This window comes from Bufo gargarizans, chromosome 2, assembly GCF_014858855.1.
Source record: "Bufo gargarizans isolate SCDJY-AF-19 chromosome 2, ASM1485885v1, whole genome shotgun sequence".
NCBI classification, from domain to species: domain Eukaryota; kingdom Metazoa; phylum Chordata; class Amphibia; order Anura; family Bufonidae; genus Bufo; species Bufo gargarizans.
In genome coordinates, this window is record NC_058081.1 from 654,518,535 (window position 1) to 654,534,367 (window position 15,833).

The 15,833-nt window shown below is 51.7% G+C and overlaps 1 long non-coding RNA gene across 1 annotated transcript in view; it reads right to left on the minus strand.

Moving 5' to 3' along the window:
• Nucleotides 1–7,914: 7,914 nt before the first annotated feature.
• Nucleotides 7,915–15,833, minus strand: part of LOC122928920 — a 40,288-nt gene continuing 32,369 nt past the window's right edge. The window contains exons 3-5 of the long non-coding RNA XR_006387938.1: nt 14,705–15,037; nt 12,380–12,472; nt 7,915–11,660 (exon numbers count right to left, since the gene is read on the minus strand). This is a non-coding gene — a long non-coding RNA (uncharacterized LOC122928920). The remainder of the gene's footprint in view (nt 11,661–12,379; nt 12,473–14,704; nt 15,038–15,833) is intronic.

Consider the following 15,833-nt stretch of genomic DNA (forward strand, 5'->3'; position numbering starts at 1 on the left):
AGACTATGGACTCTATACTGTAAGAGCAGTGAGACTATGGACTCTTACTGTAAGAGGCAGTGAGACTATGGACTCTATACTGTAAGAGCAGTGAGACTATGGACTCTATACTGTAAGAGCAGTGAGACTATGGACTCTATACTGTAAGAGCAGTGAGACTATGGACTCTTTACTGTAAGGGCAGTGAGACTATGGACTCTGTACTGTAAGAGCAGTGAGACTATGGACTCTGTACTGTAAGAGCAGTGAGACTATGGACTCTGTACTGTAAGAGCAGTGAGACTATGGACTCTGTACTGTAAGAGCAGTGAGACTATGGACTCTATACTGTAAGAGCAGTGAGACTATGGACTCTATACTGTAAGAGCAGTGAGACTATGGATTCTTTACGGTAAGAGCAGTGAGACTATGGACTCTATACTGTAAGAGCAGTGAGACTATGGAGCTCTCTGCCTGAGGAGGAGGTGATGGTGAGTACAATAAAGGAATTCAGGAGGGGCCTGGATGTATTTCTGGAGCATAATAATATTACAGGCTATAGCTACTAGAGAGGGGTCGTTGATCCAGGGAGTTATTCTGATGCCTGATTGGAGTCGGGAAGGAATTTTTTTTTCCCCTAAAGTGAGGAAAATTGGCTTCTACCTCACAGGGGTTTTTTGCCTTCCTCTGGATCAACTTGCAGGATGACAGGCCGAACTGGATGGACAAATGTCTTTTTTCGGCCTTATGTACTATGTTACTATGTTACTATGTTACAACTAATACTACTTTCCAAGCATCACATTCCCCAAACACACTTTTTTTCATCCCATAACAATATCCATGAGATATATATCCCCGATAAGGGACAATTTTTAAAGCTTTGCAATATGAAAAAGTATGAGACATGCCGTCGCGGTATGATATTAGACACGCTGTATGTTACTGCCACTATACATGCGTTTGCCCACAGCTATGTCCTAGGAGGCTAGAGGGGGTTATATACCAACTTTCAGGGCAATTGATGCAACTTTGTTTCAACCCAAACCGATTTAGGTCCGAACCAAACTTTTTAAAAAAAATTGTGAACCGGACCCGAAATGAATCTCGACTGGTTCGCTCATCTCTAGTCTTAGGCATGTAATAGTTCTAACATATAGAGATACTGTGGAGGGGATCTAAAATCAGGATCCAGTGTGCTGTCAGGGTCTAGCAATGTAATTACCTTCTGGACGTAACTTTGGGCCTATAAAACGGGAAAACAGTGGAGGCGGTTGTAATTCAGTGAGTTTTAGAAAGCTCGAAGAATCATTATGTGGTACATCTGCTATGTGGTCAGACATATTCTGAAAATTAAGGAGGGAATGAAAGGAGGAGCGGTGAGGATCGAGGCCTTCACTCATTCTCATTTCTTGTCTGCTTTCTGTGGAGACGGCTGGAGAACAAGTCTGTGGGGAATGTGCTCAGGAACAGAGGAATGTTCTGCTGACTGGCTGTCGGTGACGTAGTCGTGTGTCTAGACAGGCGATGAGCCCAGTCCCCGACCACCTGTAAAACAGTCCATAGTATCTAGTTTCTAATTGTGGCGAAACTAACCTCGCCACGGTGTTTTGGAGGGGGCTGTTTGCCAGCCTCCTGCCCTGGGATTATGGTCCCTTAAGTTATTTGGTCTTAAGGCCACTTGGGACGGAGCCCTCTGTCCCTGGATTGCATCCTTTGCCTTAGTTGCTTGGATGGAGCACATGGGGAGAACAATAGATAGCGGCCATTTTAACTCAGAGACCACTGCTGACCCTCAAGACGGAGCCTTGTCTCGTTATTGGGGGATACCATGTATGCTGTTAGAGACTGATTGCCAGGAGTGTAAGCTGACTGATACGCTTTTCCTGTTCGTCTGCTGACAGCTATTTGTGAGGTTCCAGTTTGGAGTGCTATTTTGTATCCAGTTCGGGAGGTTGGTGTTCTGCAGTAGCTGTGCCTGTCTCTCAGAAAGGGGCATATCGCCTAAACGGATTTTAACCCCTTGTCTGCTGAAACGGTCCGTTACATTGGTGACAGCAGCAGGATCGTTCCTACAGCCAGAAGGACAGCTACAGGAGACACTGTGACAAAACCAACCTCGCCACGGTGTTTTGGAGGGGGCTGGTTGCCAGCCTCCTGCCTCAGGATTATGGCCCATACTAACTTTAAAGAAGACAGGCCGGCCGCACAGCTTAAATCTGTCTTTGGAATTGTATTTTGTTATGTGAGGGTACCCAGATGGCTAGTTTAATTGTATTCGTGTGGTCTGAGTGCCATTCGCCTAATGATATGCACTCAGACTTGAGCTATCTGGGGATATGTTAAATATCTGTGGTTGCTGGGAGGGTGTGACATTGTGTGTTTAAATTGTGATGTCTGTCCTGTTGTCTCCACATGTGTATTGGCGATCTCCCCTTTGTCCTGAGAGATAATTGGATTATCCCTCGGTTGTCTCTGGGGCAGAGAGGAGGAAACCATGATGCATTGTGGGGATGTGTTGTATCTGTTCGGTGTGTCGCAGTCTCCATTCTGGTCCCCTGGGGGCGTGTCCACCAGATGGGGACCTGCATAAATACGGGCGTGTAGCACTCAATAAAGTGTTCCTGTTTTATCCTTCATCATGTTGAGACTGGTGTTTGGATAACTGATCAAAACTGGGGGATTGCTATACGCTGAAGATTTGCTATACTCCCCTGGCATAACTACTAGCTCTTGTAAGAGCTGTTCCTGCTCTCTGGCTGTAGGAGAGGTTCACCCACTGGAGCCTGGAGCCTTGTCGTAGGTCCAGCGTGGGTGGAGGACGGTGAGACCCCAACCAAGCTGCGGCGGTTCGTGGGGTCTGCAGTGTGTACGGTGTCAAGTGGAGTGCTTGGAGTCCTCGGAAAGCACTAGGAGCATCTATCGACGGAGGTACCCGGTCGGGGTGCTAGACGTTCCGTTACATTGGTGGCAAGCAGTGGGATGGCGTCCTAGTGTGAGGAGAAGCAGCTCGGAGACACCGTTCGTGCAGTATATTGAGGGCAACGCTAGTATCCGTACCGCGCCCCTGGCTACAGCAGGATGGAATCGGCTAGTCTTCGAACAGCGTTCCACTACGAGGAGGATGATGACCCGGACTGGAGGGATGCAGTCCGGAAAGGCGTCTGGCACGAGGCCCTGGAAGATGTACAGCGTCGGCGGGGCGAGTGTCTCCCCAGTGAGGAGCAGCAGTTGCGGATGCGAGTGGCCCTGCGAATGCCCCTTCTGGGAGAGGAGCCCCTGAATGAGTGGGTGGCAGAACTGGAGAGCCTGGTATGGAAGGAGCTTTGGCTAGATGACGCCTACCAGGCACTCTGGTGGTATGTGATTCGGCACTCTCCCTGGATGGCTGAGCACGACAGACCCGAGGGTGAGGATTATGATGGCCCTGGCCTGTTGTTTGAGGCCTTCGCAGAACCGGAGTTCGGAGATGCTGGAGGGTCCCGGTTCTGGGATATCTATGACTACAGAGAGGCTATGCATGATTGGGCTACAGCGAGAGAGGTGAGACAAGACCTGGCATCTCTAGTGACAAAGGAGTGGGAGCTGGAGCAGGACTACCAATACTTCTTCAGCTCAATTCGGTCCCAATATACACTGCCAGAGAGCTGGGTGGCAGTCCCAGACCTACAACCCTACAGCTGGGAAGACCCGACTGAAGTATCCCCTGCTTCAGTACCAGCTACAGAGGTAGGGGTCCTCATAGACTGGTCCTGTGAGGAACCACAACAGGCAGGTGGAGACGGGACCGAGGGCTCTCCACCGGGATGCTGGGATGCTGGCCCAGACCCTCAGCGGCAGCCGGAGTTGCCAGGTGTGGACGCAGGTGATCCTGACTCGCAAATGTTGAGGGACCTCACAGACTGGTCCTGGGAGGACCCACAGATGGCAGGTGGAGATGGGACCGAGGTCTCTCTACTGGCCCTACAGGGATGCTGGGCCGTCTGCCCAGATCTCCAGCGGCAGTGCATATCACAGGGAGAGGAGACAACCGGTCTCTCTCCCCAGCGGCAACCTGAGTTCCAGGGGGAGGAGATGCGGGGTCCCTCTGCCTTACAGCAACCAGAGTCCTGGGGAGGAGAGGCAACCGGCCTCACCTTCCACCAGCAGCCGGAGATACCGGGAAAAGGGGAACACAAGCCCCTCTGCATGGGCGCAGATGAGACCGCGGGCTCGGTGCCAGTCCTACAGGGATGCTGGACAGTCGGTCCAGATCCCCATCCATCTCCGCAGGGATACCAGGAGAAGGAGGTAAGCGAGCCCTCCCCTTCCCAGCTACTTCCCAACAGAGTTCTGGGGGCAGGGGATGAGCCTGCGCTACCCACTAATTTCTTCCCAGCGGAAGAGCTGGCATCAGGGCAGAGCGCAGTCGGCCTCTGCCCTCCTCTATCCTCTTCTCCAGAGCCGGACATCCCACAGGCTACCCCAGCGGAAGTGCTGGCATCTGGGCAGAGCGCAGTCGGCCTCTGCCCTCCCCTACCCTCTTCTTCAGAGCCGGACTTTCCACAGGCTACCCCCGCGGAAGAGCTGGCATCTGGGCAGAGCGCAGTCGGCCTCTGCCCACCAAGTACCTACAGCTCCAAGCTGGAGAACCACAAGGCAGCAAGGAGTCGCAGATGCCCACTCAACAGCTGGGGACATACAGAACAGAGCCAGGCCCCAAAATTCAACAGGTCCAGTATGGGGTTGTGGTTGGACTGCCAGACTAACTCAGGTACTGACCGTGAGGTCAGGTATCTGGTTAGTCTTCCCTGGAAGGGGGAGATGTGTGGCGAAACCAACCTCGCCACAGTGTTTTGGAGGGGGCTGGTTGCCAGCCTCCTGCCTCAGGATTATGGCCCATACTAACTTTAAAGAAGACAGGCCGGCCGCACAGCTTAAATCTGTCTTTGGAATTGTATTTTGTTATGTGAGGGTACCCAGATGGCTAGTTTAATTGTATTCGTGTGGTCTGAGTGCCATTCGCCTAATGATATGCACTCAGACTTGAGCTATCTGGGAATATGTTAAATGTCTGTGGTTGCTGGGAGGGTGTGACATTGTGTGTTTAAATGGTGATGTCTGTCCTGTTGTCCCCATGTGTGTATTGGCGATCTCCCTTTGTCCTGAGAGATAATTGGATTATTCCTCGGTTGTCTCTGGGGCAGAAAGGAGGAAACCATGATGCATTGTGGGGATGTGTTGTATCTGTTCGGTGTGTCGCAGTCTCCATTCTGGTCCCCTGGGGGCGTGTCCACCAGATGGGGACCTGCATAAATACGGGCGGGTAGCCCTCAATAAAGAGTTCCTGTTTTATCCTTCATCATGTTGAGACTGGTGTTTGGATAACTGATCAAACTGGGGGATTGCTATACGCTGAAGATTTGCTATACTCCCCTGGCATAACTACTAGCTCTTGTAAGAGCTGTTCCTGCTCTCTGGCTGTAGGAGAGGTTCACCCACTGGAGCCTGGAGCCTTGTCGTAGGTCCAGCGTGGGTGGAGGACGGTGAGACCCCAACCAAGCTGCGGCGGTTCGTGGGGTCTGCAGTGCGTACGGTGTCAAGTGGAGTGCTTGGAGTCCTCGGAAAGCACTAGGAGCATCTATCGGCGGAGGTACCCGGTCAGGGTGCCAGGCGTTCCGTTACAGACACCATTTCTGTGGATTCTACAATTTAAGGGCAACACATGTCTCAGTACAGTGACCCTAAAAGCACCAGGATGGAACCAGCAGTGGAGTACAGATACTCTGTGGATGAATTTGACCGTATGATGTGGTTGCGGCTGAACTTCTTCGGACCCAATCCAGCTGAGAAATACGTGAAGTTCGTGAGGAGTCTAGTGTCTAAGACCCTACTATACCGGGCAGAAGGTGACGGTCAGCTGCCACGTTGGGTGGACCTTCATCGGAAGTTACGGTTGCGGGACAGTGGGAGCCCAGTCTCCATTCCCCAGCGGCAGTGTGAAGTGCAGGGAGGGGAGAGCAGCGGCCTCCCTCCCCAGCGGCAGGCTGAGTTACAGGGGGCAGAGGTAGTTGTTCCTGCCCCCCAGCAGCAGCATGATTTTTTGGGAATTGGGAGCCTAGTCTCCATTCCCCAGCGGCAGGCTGAGTTACAGAGGGCAGAGGTAGTTGTTCCTGTCCCCCAGCAGCAGAGTGATATGCCGGGAAGGCAGTGTGAAGTGCAGGGAGAGGAGAGCAGCGGCCTCCCTCCCCAGCGGCAGGCTGAGTTACAGGGGGCAGAGGTAGTTGTTCCTGCCCCCCAGCAGCAGCATGATTTTTTGGGAATTGGGAGCCTAGTCTCCATTCCCCAGCGGCCGTGTGATGTACAGGGAATTGGGAGCCGAGTCTCCATTCCCCAGCGGCAGGCTGAGTTACAGGGGGCAGAGGTAGTTGTTCCTGCCCCCCAGCAGCAGCATGATTTTTTGGGAATTGGGAGCCTAGTCTCCATTCCCCAGCGGCAGTGTGAAGTGCAGGGAGGGGAGAGCAGCGGCCTCCCTCCCCAGCGGCAGGCGGAGTTACAGGGGGCAGAGACAGTCGGTCCTGTCCCCCAACAGCAGCATGATTTTTTGGGAATTGGGAGCCTAGTCTCCATTCCCCAGCGGCAGTGTGAAGTGCAGGGAGGGGAGAGCAGCGGCCTCCCTCCCCAGCGGCAGGCGGAGTTACAGGGGGCAGAGACAGTCGGTCCTGTCCCCCAACAGCAGCATGATTTTTTGGGAATTGGGAGCCTAGTCTCCATTCCCCAGCGGCCGTGTGATGTACAGGGAGTTGGGGGCCTAGTCTCCATTCCCCAGCGGCAGGCGAAGTTACAGGGGGCAGAGATAGTCAGTCCTGTCCCCCAGCGGCAGAGTGTCCAGCAGGGAATAGAGAGCCCAGTCTCCTTTCCCCAGCAGCAGGACACTGTATTGGGAGCAGAGACAGTCGGTCTTCCCCTCCAACAACCAGGCTCCAACCAGGCTTCTTCCATGGTAGCAGTGGCACCAGGGCAGAGTACCGCTGATACCTGCCCACAAAGCAACCTCCACTCCAAGCCAGGGAGCAACACAGAGACCGGGAGTACCAGCTACCAATATAATCTTGGTGGATTCACTGGACAGAGACAGGCTACTAAAGTCAACAGGTCCAGTATTTGGTTGTGGGTGGGCTGCCAGACTAACTCAGGTACCAACCGGCGTGAGGTCAGGTATCTGGTTAGTCTTCCCTGGGGGGGGGGGGGAGATGTGTGGCGAAACTAACCTCGCCACAGTGTTTTGGAGGGGGCTGTTTGCTAGCCTCCTGCCCTGGGATTATGGTCCCTTAAGTTATTGGGTCTTAAGGCACTTGGGACTGAGCCCTCTGTCCCTGGATTGCATCATTTGCCTTACTTGCTTGGATGGAGCACATGGGGAGAACAATAGATAGCGGCCATTTTAACTCACAGACCACTGCTGACCCTCGTTATTGGGGGGATTCCCTGTATGCTGTTGGAGACTGATTGCCAGGAGTGTAAGCTGATTGGACGCTTTTCCTGTTCGTCTGCTGACAGCTATTTGCGAGGTTCCAGTTTGGAGTGCTATTTTGTATCCAGTTCGGGAGGTTGGTGTTCTGCAGTAGCTGTGCCTGTCTCTCAGAAAGGGGCATATCGCCTAAACGGATCTTAACCCCTTGTCTGCAGAAACGGTGCCGTTACACTAATGTTTAGGAAGTTCAGGCCTCTGATGTGTTTGGCTTGGAATTTTGGGTCTGACGTTCTTATATAAGAGGTTCTTGTAGATGTCGCCTTAACTATGGTGGCAGGGAATGATGGAGGTGACATTTCCTGTAAGTTTGTCTGACCCGAGATGGAAAAAACTGAAGATTGCTTACACCAGCGTTCAACCCTGGACTCTTCTGGGTTCTCTGACTCTTTTGGTTTCTCTCCAGCTTTGACTTATGAATACACTTTTCTGTTTTTAGTTTTTATTTAATCTTTTCATCTTTAGGAACAAATCATTAAGTTCTGCAGAAAATGCAAATAACAAACAATATTAAAGGGAAGGGGTGAAGGCGAGAGAAGGGAACAAGGTGAACAAGTGTCAGTAGATTCACTGCACAGCAACCTCTACATATGAGACATGAAGAGAAACCAAAGGATGCAAGAATGAGATGATAAGTGGCGGTCACAGCACCTGGATGTATGAGGTGATGTACGGTGTGGAGAACTCCATGTTATTGCTTCCACCTCATGTTATACCAGGTAGAATCTCATGTCTGCACTCCCACCTCACATTATACCAGGTAGAACCTCATGTCAGCCCTCCCGCCTCATGTTATACCAGGTAGACCCTCATGTCAGCGCTCCCACCTCACGTTATACCAGGTAGACCGTCATGTCAGCACTTCCACCTCACGTTATACCAGGTAGACCCTCATGTCAGCACTTCCACCTCATGTTATACCAGGTAGAACCTCGTGTCAGCGCTTCCACCTCACGTTATACCAGGTAGAACCTCATGTCAGCGCTTCCACCTCACGTTATACCAGGTAGAACCTCATGTCAGCACTTCCCCCTCACGTTATACCAGGTAGACCCTCTTGTCAGCTCTCCCACCTCACGTTATACCAGGTAGACCCTCTTGTCAGCTCTCCCACCTCACGTTATACCAGGTAGACCCTATTGTCAGCGCTCCCACCTCACGTTATACCAGGTAGACCCTCATGTCAGCGCTCCCACCTCACATTATACCAGGTAGACCCTCATGTCAGCGCTCCCACCTCACATTATACCAGGTAGACCTTCATGTCAGCGCTGCCGCCTCACGTAGTACCAGGTAGACCCTCTTGTCAGCTCTCCCACCTCACGTTATACCAGGTAGAACCTCACGTCAGCGATCCCACCTCATGTTATACAGAACCTCATGTCAGCGATCCCACCTCACATTATACCAGGTAGACCCTCATGTCAGCGCTGCCGCCTCACGTAGTACCAGGTAGACCCTCATGTCAGCGCTGCCGCCTCACGTAGTACCAGGTAGACCCTCACGTCAGCGCTCCCACCTCACGTTATACCAGGTAGAACCTCATGTCAGCACTCCTACCTCACGTTATACCAGGTAGAACCTCATGTCAGCACTTCCACCTCATGTTATACCAGGTAGACCCTCTTGTCAGCTCTCCCACCTCACGTTATACCAGGTAGACCCTCTTGTCAGCTCTCGCACCTCACGTTATACCAGGTGGACCCTATTGTCAGCGCTCCCACCTCACGTTATACCAGGTAGACCCTCATGTCAGCGCTCCCACCTCACATTATACCAGGTAGACCCTCATGTCAGCGCTCCCACCTCACATTATACCAGGTAGACCCTCATGTCAGCACTCCCACCTCACGTTATACCAGGTAGACCCTCATGTCAGCCCTCCCACCTCACGTTATACCAGGTAGACCCTCATGTCAGCACTCCCACCTCACGTTATACCAGGTAGAACCTCACGTCAGCGATCCCACCTCATGTTATACAGAACCTCTTGTCGGCGCTCCCACCTCACGTTATACCAGGTAGACTCTCTTGTCAGCGCTCCCACCTCACGTTATACCAGGTAGACCCTCATGTCAGCCCTCCCACCTCACGTTATACCAGGTAGACTCTCACGTCAGCGCTCCCACCTCACGTTATACCAGGTAGACCCTCACGTCAGCGATCCCACCTCATGTTATACAGAACCTCTTGTCAGCGCTCCCACCTCACGTTATACCAGGTAGACCCTCTTGTCAGCGCTCCCACCTCACGTTATACCAGGTAGACCCTCTTGTCAGTGCTCCCACCTCACGTTATACCAGGTAGACCCTCATATTAGTGCTCCCATATTATGTTATACCAGGGATGTACATGTTAGGCCCATTTCATCATGACCACCCTCAGAAATGCAGTTTGTGATAACTATGGTCTTTACTTCTTCCCTTCAGTTCTGTCTTCATTTTCGGCAGAGGAAATGCTTGACCGGCCGTGGCTTCTCCAGTGAGATCAGCATTGAAAGGGTGCAGTCTAATATGAGACAAGGAAAGGCTGGTCCTGTCCTCACTTGTAGAGTGATGATCCTTAGATGTTCCTAGATAGGACTAGCATAGAGCAGACTGGCGCAGAGACACTCTCTGGTTGTCAGGGCATGCTGGGACTTGTAGTGTTACAGCAGCTGAAGCGCCACAGGCTGGAGATCATTGCGCTCTGATAATAAACATGTTCACGGGTCGATGGAGATAATGATAGATGTGTGAAGTACCGCAGACAGATAAAGCTGCTCCCCGGCCGCCTCCTTACGGGCGAGAATGCGGCTGCCTGTACCTTTAACCCCTTGGCTACCGGAGGGTTTTTTGTTTTCATTTTTCTTCCCTATTTTCCGTGAGCCATAACTTTTTTATATTTCCGGACACATAGCTGCACGAGGGCTTATTCTTTTGCGGGAGATTTTGTACTTTCTAATTCCACCATTAACCACGGCATAAAATTCCTCCACCGTTTTACAGGTTTTGTTCCCACTACGTTTGCCAAACCGACCCTTCATTCTCTGGGTCCGTCCGATTACAGCGATTCCGCGTATGGATAGGGTTCATGTCTAAATAGTGCAAAAATACATCTTTACTTTGATAAAAAAGAATGTACATCACCATATTCTGCCCCCCATAACTTCTTACACTTGTCTGCGGAGCTGAGTGGGGCTCACGCTTTGAGGAACAATCTGCACTTTTTATTGATACCGTTTCGGAGTGTGGTGACTTTTTTATCACATTTTATACTTTTTTGGGGCAAGAGAAGCAATGTAAAAAAATTACAAATCGGCCATTTTGACCCTTTTTTCCCCCATTCGCCATTTTGGACTTTTTTTTTAAATATTTTAATAGTCCGGGTGTTTTCAGTCACAGCGATACCCATGAGGTTATATTTATTGTTATTGAGGTATTTATTTTTTAATTATAAGAAAAGGGGGGGGTGATTTAAACTTTTATATTTTTAATGTAATTTAACTTTAAAATAAAAAATTCGGATCATTTTGTGGCTCATTTATGAGTTTATTATTAGTTTATCAGGGGTTTTATATTTGCCATTTCTTCTCCCGGCCTGCCATCTGGTGGCCAAAATAAGACCTGCAGCTTGAACACTCATCAGCGAGGCTGACCGTGTTCAGCACAAGGACTGGAGCCGCATTAGGCCACACGGGACATCGGTTTTTGCGCATTTAGATGCCGTGACCTCGCTTGGTCACGGCCTCTAAAGCATTTAATTACCACGATCAGCATTATTGCCGGTCACGGTAATTAGCCGCAGGTCTCTGCTGTATGAAACAGCAGAGATCTGCCGGCCATAATGCCCGCTGCACGTGCGTGCGGGCGCCATGTTCGCACATTGCTCCATCGCGGGCGCTGGTAGCAAAATGGTTAATAGTTGTCAGTGTTGAATAAATTAGTAAATGTCAGAATCATAGAGCCGTCACGTATGAGGTGAACCAAGGTGTGGCGAGGAAGAGGTTAATGGAGGGGTCAATGCCCCTGGAGGTGGTGGTCAGGAGACATTGGGATTTGGCGTCTTCTTCCCTCTTCGTTCATTCGGTGGCGGCTTCTCATACTAAATGGCGGAGGGTCCGCACCGCTGCCGTTGCGCCTTTCCTTCCATTCCTGATCTCATAAACTTAAGCTGAAAATCCCTTCAACATCTGTTGGATATAAAGAGAGATTTGTGACTCCGAGAACATTTCGAGATGATTCCTGTCTGTGAAGGTCTCTGGACTCTACGTTACAGTCCACCAAGGCCTGGTGGAGGGGGGGGCACTGAACGGCAATTCCTGCAGCCACCACCAGGGGGAGAGCCTTCGCAGTTCCCATTCACTCCAGTAGCTGTATGAGCCGCTGTGGGTTGAGCTCCCTCTGGTGGTGGCTGATGGTTTCATCATTTGCTGCGTGAAGAAGAAGAGACGTTGATGCATTTACAACACGATGGTCCAAACTCCACCAGTCTGAAGCTCGTGGCCCTGGCATGTAATACATACGTGTAGCTGTGACATCCCAGTCCAGTGAGGACCAGAGGCTGGAGACACCCGAGTCGTTTATAGGGGTTTTACAAGATGCTTTAGCTGATGGTCTACTCTCTGGATGGGTCACCAGTATGAGATCTGTGGGGGTCTGACACCCCAACTCCTGCCGATCAGCATATGGAGAAGGCATTGGCACTCGCAGTAGGTGCCTGGCATCCACGTGGTCACATAGCCACAGCTCAGCCGCGATACCAAGCACGGCCACTGTATAACGGATGGCGCTGTGATTGGCGAGCTGAGAGAAGGCCAAGGCACTACTGCAAGTGACTTCTCACACCCTGCGGACAGGACCCAGAACTTACCCTAAACCTATCCTAGAGTATGGTCACAGAACTACTTACCTGTCCTCTGCTGGAGTCATAGGTAGCTGAAGGAAGAATATAAGAGTAATCCGAAGAGAGGAGCGAAAGCAGAGAGTGCAGCACATGAGACACCTGCAAAGGAGAGCACAGTCATCAGCAGTGTCAGCAGAAAGGATTCTACATTCAGACCTGCAGCGTCTCCCTGACGCCAGATCTTTGGGGACTACAGATTACACGTATCACAGATCAGCGGGGACGTCTTCAGCCGCTCCTCACATGTTGTCCCCTCAGTTCCCCCATCGTTCTGCCCTCAGTCCCCACAACGAGAAATCAATACTCGGCCATCCCTACAGTGAAGCATGGTGGTGGCAGCATCATGCCGGGGGGACAGGGAGGCCGGTCAGGGTGGAGGGAAAGCTGAATGGAGCAAGGTCCGGAGATATTCTCAATGAGAACCTGCTCCAGATCTCTGGACCTCAGACTGGGCAGAAGGTTCTCCTTCCAACAAGACACTGGTCCTGAGCACACGGCCAGGACACCACAGGAGCGGCTGAGGGACGACTCTGAGGGGCCACAGCCGGAGCCCTGAGCCCAATGGAACATCTCTGGAGACCTGAAGATGGCTGTCCACCAACGGCCCCTGTCCAACTGGACAGAGCTGGAGAGGACCTGCAGGGAAGAATGGACCAAACCTTGTGGCCTCCTCTCCAAGAAGACTGGAATCAGTCCTGTGTAAAGGGGCTGAAGACTTCTGTCCAGGAGAAAGGGGCTCAAAAAGCAAGACAAGATGTCAGAGGGGCTAAAGACTTCTGTCCAGGAGAAAGGGGCTCAAAAAGCAAGACAAGATGTCAGAGGGGCTGAAGACTTCTGTCCAGGAGAAAGGGGCTCAAAAAGTAAGACAAGATGTCAGAGGGGCTGAAGACTTTCTGACTGCACTGTATGGTTTATATCAAATACCGCCATACCGCCCTCGCACACGCCGCCCCATACCGCCCTCGCACACGCCGCCCCATACCGCCCTCGCACACGCCGCCCCATACCGCCCTCGCACACACCGCCCTCGCACACGCCGCCCCATACCGCCCTCGCACACGCCGCCCCATACCGCCCTCGCACACACCGCCCTCGCACACGCCGCCCCATACCGCCCTCGCACACGCCGCCCCATACAGCACTCGCACACGCCGCCCCATACAGCACTCGCACACGCCGCCCCATACCGCCCTCGCACACGCCGCCCCATACCGCCCTCGCACACGCCGCCCCATACAGCACTCGCACACGCCGCCCCATACAGCACTCGCACACGCCGCCCCATACAGCACTCGTAGGGGAGAACACCAAAAGGCAACAAGAAGATGAAAGACACTAGGCCTCACCGCTAGGGAAGGAAAAGGGTCACCTATAAAACCCCGCTCCTGGCCCTAACTCCTATCCATATGGGCACCTCTCGATGTTAGAGATGCCCATACAAAGGAACCTGGAAAACACCGGTGGCCCTCGGATGCCCTAAAGGTAATGACAGGGCAGAGACCACCCGCTTCATCCCTGGGTCTCACTGAGGCCTAGTAAATAACCGGGGGGGGGGGGGGATACAAAACACGACAAGCGGAGCACTTACTTCTGAGGATGATGGATGATCAGGACTTCAACTAGAACCACACTCCAGCTCTTCCAACACCAAATGCAGCTATCCAGAGCAAGGAGTGATGGGTGAAGTCAGACTACATAGGGGGAGGTGAAGGTCACATGATCCGCACCTGAACAGGAGGGGCGGACATACAAGCAACACAGACAAAGCGAAACCGAAACAGGCGGGCAGATCACTGATGAGCGGATAATCTTTCAGACCTTCCGAGACCTGTCACAGGTGTGACGCATACACCGCCATAGCGCCCTGGCATACACCGCCATAGCGCCCTGGCATACACCGCCATAGCGCCCTGCCATACAGCGCCCTGGCATACACCGCCATACCACCCTCGCATACACCGCCATACCGCCCTGCCATACACCGCCATACAGCCCTCGCATACACCGCCCTGCCATACAGCGCCATCCATACCGCCCTGCCATACAGCGCCATCTATACCGCCCTGCCATACAGCGCCATCCATACCGCCCTGCCATACAGCGCCATCCATACCGCCCTGCCATACAGCGCCATACCGCCCTGCCATACAGCGCCATACAGTGGTCAAGTAAATTCACAAGCCCCATGTGGCGCTCGACTCCGTTGTGATGGGCGATAGGACCCGGGGGAGTACGCATTTCTGGGGCCGCCCCTCCCCTGTACTTCCAGATACTTTAGGCCTAGTTGAGGGTGGCCATTACCTGAGCCTAGAAGGCGTCCCTTGTACTTACCACTCACAGTCACTTTGCCCTCTTGCAGAATGATGCTTGTCTGTATTTGAACGGTGTAGTCACCATAAAATTCCTTCCGAAAACCCTGAATCACTAGTGAACCATTGGGCCGGCCGCTGGCCTCGGGGAAGTACTTGTCTCCACGGATGTCCCCATGGTTGAAATGGGACAGGATCTGCTCCGTGGCGCTCGTGCTCAGACCTTTGTACCAAGTTGAAAAATGGATGGTTCCCTGAACGCCAAAGACGCTGAGGGTGACGAGGTCTCCAGGTTTAGGCGTCGGAGGAATCACGTTAACGGTGAGTCTAGTGCTGGCGTCTATACAGGAGAGAACTGGAGGAGGTAAAGCAGAGGATCAGTATATACTGCTCACTATATATATGTATCTATACAGGAGAGAACTGGAGGAGGTAAAGCAGAGGATCAGTATATACTGCTCATTATATATATATATGTATCTATACAGGAGAGAACTGGAGGCGGTAAAGCAGAGGATCAGTATATACTGCTCACTATATATATGTATCTATACAGGCGAGAACTGGAGGAGGTAAAGCAGAGGATCAGTATATACTGCTCACTATATATATGTGTCTATACAGGAGAGAACTGGAGGAGGTAAAGCAGAGGATCAGTATATACTGCTCACTATATATATGTATCTATACAGGAGAGAACTGGAGGAGGTAAAGCAGAGGATCAGTATATACTGCTCACTATATATATGTATCTATACAGGAGAGAACTGGAGGAGGTAAAGCAGAGGATCAGTATATACTGCTCACTATATATATGTATCTATACAGGAGAGAACTGGAGGAGGTAAAGCAGAGGATCAGTATATACTGCTCACTATATATATGTATCTATACAGGAGAGAACTGGAGGAGGTAAAGCAGAGGATCAGTATATACTGCTCACTATATATATGTATCTATACAGGAGAGAACTGGAGGAGGTAAAGCAGAGGATCAGTATATACTGCTCACTATATATATGTATCTATACAGGAGAGAACTGGAGGAGGTAAAGCAGAGGATCAGTATATACTGCTCACTATATATATGTATCTATACAGGAGAGAACTGGAGGAGGTAAAGCAGAGGATCAGTATATACTGCTCACTATA